The following is a 6,095-nucleotide window of genomic DNA, read 5'->3' as shown; positions in this document are numbered from 1 at the left end:
AACTTGCTACATCTACAATGTATTTTAATTCAAAATTGTCTAATCAAGAAGATTTTATTTTAAGGACTACAAATATATGCCATTCTGCTGAAAAATCATTGCTTCAGTGGGAAATAGAAAGCCCACAAATATATACTCGGCTTCTCAGCATGACCTAGGTGTGGCTCACAGCCATCTGTATTTACAGTAAGAGATCGCCCACATGCATTAGTCTGTAAACAGTACCAAAGCCCCAAAGTTTTCTTTTTTTCTCTTTCACTCTCCATATATTGCATTCTCAGGGTGCCTCCATATAGATATAACTGTCTGCAAAGATACTTTTTTTTTTTCTGCAGTCTAGCAGTTCTCTGAGCTAGTGCTTTGAAGATGCCTTTGTATTACTGGTAGATGAAAAGATTGCTAGTTTGTTTTCTTATTACAGATCCTTCCTGGTCCTCTAGCAGTGGTTGCATATTCAGACAGCCAGTAGATACTCAAGACCTAGTCAAAATAAACAAGGAAAAATGTCATACCCATTAATTTCCCCAGTGTGTGAGGGGTGCTGGGGCCACCTCCATTTGGCAACTCTATTTTTCTCCATGTCAGCTGACTTCAGACTGTCAGCAGTCTTATTATCTCAGTAGTCTTTCGTAGTCTTTCTCATCAGTCCTAGTGTCAGGAAGAGCCACAACATTTTGCAACTCCATTATGTTTCTGCTAGACTACATATATATTTGTGAATGTGATTATGCAAAAAGTCTTAAACCTCAAGATTTCCCATAAATGTCATTGACAAAGGGTGAAATTCAGATCAAATTAGGTCTTGGTATTTTTTACAAGATGTTATTAAAGAGTGTGCTCACATTTCAGGTATCAAACAAGAACACATTTTTGGAACGTGTAAAGCACAGTTGTTCTTACCATTTTATGACCTCCATGACAAGAAAATCCTCATGGGCTTATCTGTGTTCATAAAAGACATGTTGCCCACATCTAACAGAGGTACATTTGCTCAGCAGAGAAGGATGTTCCATGTTTGCCACAAAGATGAAGACATTCCAGCATATGGTTGCATCATAGAATTGATGGCCACGTGCAGCTTCTGAAACGTTCTTGGGATTGTCCTGTATTCCTATTCACTGTAAAACCACTGCCACTGCCAGAGGGAGAGAGCATGAATTGTTGCTGCCGTGGAAGAAGCCAAGGCATTTGGTGAGAGGTAGTCTGAACAAAAAACATCTCTGTGACAAGTGTTTGCAAACACATGCTATGCGTGCTAGCGTGGGGAGCACCTCACCGATAGCTGTCAGCCTCTTTCCGCTTTTTTTCTAAAGTCCTGGGGAGTCCGTTGCCTGCCTGACACATGCTTTTGTGACTTCCTTGAACTGGTAAGTAGAATGTAACTGTTCTTCTTAAGCTTAACTATTTCTTGTCCCCTGAGTTTACTGAGAATAAAGCATTATGAACCTAATGAAATATGAGAACCACTTAGACATTAACTAAATGCTTGGTTAAATAAATCAAATATGCCAAAAATTTTGAGCACACGAGAGACAGATAGGCAGATAAACAGACAGGATAGATCCAGGCCTGTCAGCCTGGCCTTGGTTCCCCGCAAGGTTATGAAGCAGACCATCTTGAGTGCAATCACATGGGACATACACAGGGTCAGCATGGGTTTAGGAAATGCAGGTCCTGTCTGACCAACCTGACCTTCTTTTATGATCAGGTGACCTGCCTGGTGGATGGGGGGAAGGTTGTGGATGTGGTCTATCTGGACTTCAGCAAAGCTTTTGACACCGTCTCCCACAGCATTCTCCTGGAAAAGCTGGCAGCCCACAGCTTGGACAGGGGCACTCTGTGCTGGGTTAGGAACTGGCTGGAGGGCCAGGCCCAGAGAGTGCTGGTGAACGGGGCTGCATCCAGTTGTCGTCTGCTCATTAGTGGGTCCCCCAGGGATCAGCTTTGGACCCAGTCCTGTTTAATATCTTCACTGATGATCTGGATGAAGGGACTGAGTCTATCATTAGCAAATTTGCTGATGACACCAAGGTGGGGGGGAGCATTGATCAGCTGGAAGGCAGGAGGGCTCTGCAGAGGGACCTGGACAGACTGGAGAGTTGAGCTGATTCCAATGGGATGAGGTTCACCAAGGCCAAGTGCCGGGTCCTGCACTTTGGCCACAACAACCCCATGCAGCGCTACAGGGTGGGGAAAGAGTGGCTGGAAAGCTGCCCATCAGCAGAGGACCTTGGGGTGCTGGTCAACAGCTGGCTGAGCATGGGCCAGCAGTGTGCCCAGGCGGCCAAGAAGGCCACTGGCATTGTGGCTTGTGTCAGAAATAGTGTGGGCAGCAGGACCAGGGAAGTGATTCTTTGCCTGTCCTTGACACTGCTGTGTCAAGCTCTAGGCTGCATCTAGAGGGCCTTGTCCACTTCTGGGCCACTCAGTTCAGGAAGGATATTTGAGGTGCTGGAGCAGGTCCAGAGAAGGGCAACAAAGCTGGTGAAGAGTCTGGAGAACAAGTCCTATGAGGAGCAGTTGAAGGAGCTGGGGTTGTCTAGCCTGGAGAAAAGGAGGCTCAGTGGTGACCTTATCATTCTCTACAATTACCTGAAAGGAGGTTGTAGCCAGGTGGGGGGCGGTCTTTTCTCCCAGGCAACCAGCAGTAGGACAAGAGGACAGAGTCTTAAGCTGCACCAGGAGAGGTTTAGGTTAGACAATAGGAAGAAATTCTTCCCCGAAAGGGTGATTAGAGAGTGGAATGGTCTGCCCAAGGAGGTGGTGGAGTCACTGTCCCTAGCGGTGTCTAAGGAAATGCTGGATGTGGCACTTCATGCCATGGTCTAGTTGTCATGGTGGTATTCAGTCATAGATCAGACTGAATGATCTGAGAGGTCTTTTCCAACCTAATTGATTCTGTGATTCTGTGTTTCTGTGTGATTCTGTGATAGACAGACAAGATAGAGAGGACACATCAGATACATTAATATAAGCAAATCATCGCAAGAAATCTCTGACAATTTACAACATTTTAGGAAACAATAACTTGTGCCATGCAGAATGAGAAGTTGCTTGTCCTACTGGCCTTCACCAGAAAATTGCCTTGCAGTTTCAACAACTGAGAGTATCCGTATGGGGTAGTCCTGTGTAACAGCTAACTAACAGTGTGCATTCATATCTCATGGTATCTTGTCCATACACCCACATTCTGAGAATGAGTTCACGCTTCACATAACTGGAGTTGAAAAGGCCCAATCTAGCTTAGTCACATGATGCTGAAGTGTTTCTCTCAGTGAGCACACTGAAGACAATACTGAATTTTAAAAATCCGAAAGTAACATCAGGACTTTTAAAAGTGAGGAATGAGACTGGAGCAGCTCATACAAAGCTGGAAAGTATTCTAAACTTTACCTTCTAAATGAAATAAAAATGTTCCTCAGTTAAAAACTACTTTTGAAAGCATTTTTAGTTAATCAATAGAGAAGCTAGAAACAGGCAAAATATTATCTTGTCTATTCACAAGTTACATTCCACTGCAACACAGAAAACCAAATGTGATATGTCCTCTTAGAAAATTTCCTTGTTCAATAAAAATAGTTTTGTGGTTTTGTATGGAAACTATAAATACTATGAAAAGCCTGAGCTGTTTCTTTATTAGTATAAGCCTTAATTTTCTTACAAAGGACCTGTTCTTTGCATAACTGACAGGAATACCAAATCACCTTGTCCCCAGAAGGATCTCATATCTCGGTATGACTTGGACAAGAACACAGTAATATATTTCTTTTGGGGGGAGCAGAACACCTCTGTGCCCCAGCCCATCTATTTCTCAGAAGAAAGCTTCTCCTCGCATCTTTCTGTAAATCAAACTTGGGGCACTCAGAAAACATTTTCTTTATAGCTTGTGTACAGTCTATTAATCCCTGACTACATGCTCTTCAACATTTTCTATTTTGCTTGTGCATAACAGAAATTTTCTTTTGGTTATTTATAGCTAGTAATGGAAATGATCATTCAGGAAATATCTACACTTTGTTTGATGTTATGACATCTCCCGGATTTGTGCCGCACAGTGCTGAGGATTTTAATCAAATCAGAATTACGTGAGAGAATTTATCTTCATTGCAAACAGAAGCATACATGTGAAGTCCATCTATCCAGGAGAAATTTTAATGATTTTATGGTTTTCCAAATCAAAGCAAATGTATACCCATACTACACTGATTTCCCCATCAGGGTCTGCCTGTGGCCTATACTCAGCATACAGCTAAAACAAATATTTTCACGAAGAGCATAGCTGCAGGAGTGCTTTCTACAAGATGTATTAGCTCATTTCTCTCAGAAACCCAAAATTAGCTACAAAAAGACTGTAAATTCAGTAGATGCTTTTTCTGCATAGTCCTCCCCAAATCCACTTATCCTTGGATCCTTTTGTGAAGTATTTATCTTTGTTTCTCAGTTCTTTCAGATCGTTTGCCAAATCATTGGACAAGTGAACTGCCACAAAGTACTATGTGAATGCTTTAATACAGAATGGATATTTTCAGCTCTAATGGAGGAACACTGGAAAACTACTACATGGAAGCATGTTAGTTTCGGCGTGATATCATACTAACATGCTTACTGGGCTTTTGATTTAGAGTTAGATCAAATACAATCAGCACAAAATGTAGACAAGGCAAGCTTGGGTTTATCTGTAACTGTCCATACTCTAAATCTGTTTATTAAATTTTAACTAACAAAGTAAATAATAACATTTTAAAGAAATCTGTTATCTAAGTCTTTCAGTTTTAGGACTTCTTAAATAACAGGTGGCTTGAATGAACTAATTAAATAATGGATGTAGGTAAAATTGAAAGTAAAATCAAGAAACAGAGTATTTGAAACCTAGAGTTCTTGCACTTCAGTCGTTAACAAATACCGCTCACTCTAATAAATATTAGTAGGAGAATACAACATCTCACGTTATTCTTAACATATGTCACTCTCTCCATTGACTAATGTGGAATTTTAAAGCCAGAAGTTATATTCAAGTGTCAAGAGCTCTTACTAATATACTGGCCAAATGCCATGATGTACTGAACAAGGTTTATGTTTTCAGATGAGACACCTTAGGCTTTTCTCAGCTAAATCTATGCATTTAGCTGCAAAGCATACAGTTCCTAGCCAATCTGCAGCAAAATCTCATCACTGAACAGAGGGACATAGACCTGCCGTACAGTAGGAGCTTCTGAACACAGCAACTTACATGACAAGAAGAAGGAATCACATGGCTTTTTGTAGGTCTTTGTTTTTTAGAAAAAGTATTTTTAACATGGATAATACATCAATTAAGAGGAGTTAAAATACAAGTACGTAAATAAATGTATCAATAAAAGTATTTTCCAACAGTGTGAAGGGAAGGCATTTGGGTACAATTTAGCAATTATAAAACGCTGTCTTATCATTAAGTTCTAGGATCCTCACTCAGAGAGGAGGGAGGATCCATTTTTTTGTGGGAACAAGAACATTGATTTGTATATGTGACATTTTGGGTTTGGTTTCAGGGATATTTTTTTTTTTGGTGGGGGAAAGGAAGGGATTGCATTCAGTCATTTTTATGCCCTGATGACTTCGACACATAGCAACCATCTGTTCAGCTAGTTCAATCCCAAACATGTTTTCAGAGCAATGAAAAAATTACAAAATGAATAGACAAAAGATGTAACATATTTTCTGGCAAACCTGTCTTTGAAAACTTTTGTTACTAAGGCAAAGAACATTTCTGTAAGGTGAAGTTACAGATTTTACCTTTGCTTTTCTGGTACAAATAGTACAGTTTGTAATGAAAAAGCACGTGGAAAGGATTTAGCTACATAAATAATATAATTTCAAGGGTGCCGTTAGCTCTAGTTATTAGAGAATTTACAGGAAAACTGCTTTATTTCTTGAAGCTAATACAAGTATCAAATTACAAAAACCAGTTTAGACTGTTAATAGGAGTAAAGATTTCCAAAGAAAAAAAGAGCCAATTAAAAATTAACCCAGGTGCAGTAGTGCAGTAACATCCTTATGGTTCATTTAACAGGATTGCTTCTGCAGGAAGAGGTGTTCAGTCATTTACAATATGGCAT

At 40.3% G+C, this 6,095-nt stretch overlaps 2 long non-coding RNA genes across 2 annotated transcripts; one reads left to right on the top strand and one right to left on the bottom strand.

Annotated features, from left to right (window-relative positions):
• Window positions 1–211: 211 nt before the first annotated feature.
• Window positions 212–1,026, bottom strand: LOC116780675. Its single transcript, XR_004354567.1, has 2 exons — window positions 901–1,026; window positions 212–480 (listed from the first exon to the last, which is right to left on the bottom strand). It is a non-coding gene; the product is annotated as an uncharacterized LOC116780675 (long non-coding RNA).
• A 36-nt stretch (window positions 1,027–1,062) lies between these two features.
• On the top strand, window positions 1,063–4,681 carry LOC116780674. Its single transcript, XR_004354566.1, has 3 exons — window positions 1,063–1,198; window positions 1,314–1,367; window positions 4,442–4,681. It is a non-coding gene; the product is annotated as an uncharacterized LOC116780674 (long non-coding RNA).
• Window positions 4,682–6,095: the final 1,414 nt, after the last annotated feature.

Source organism: Chiroxiphia lanceolata, chromosome Z (genome assembly GCF_009829145.1).
Source record: "Chiroxiphia lanceolata isolate bChiLan1 chromosome Z, bChiLan1.pri, whole genome shotgun sequence".
Taxonomy (NCBI): domain Eukaryota; kingdom Metazoa; phylum Chordata; class Aves; order Passeriformes; family Pipridae; genus Chiroxiphia; species Chiroxiphia lanceolata.
The sequence above is the reverse complement of the archived record's forward strand: the minus strand, read 5'-3'. Positions and strand labels throughout refer to the sequence as shown.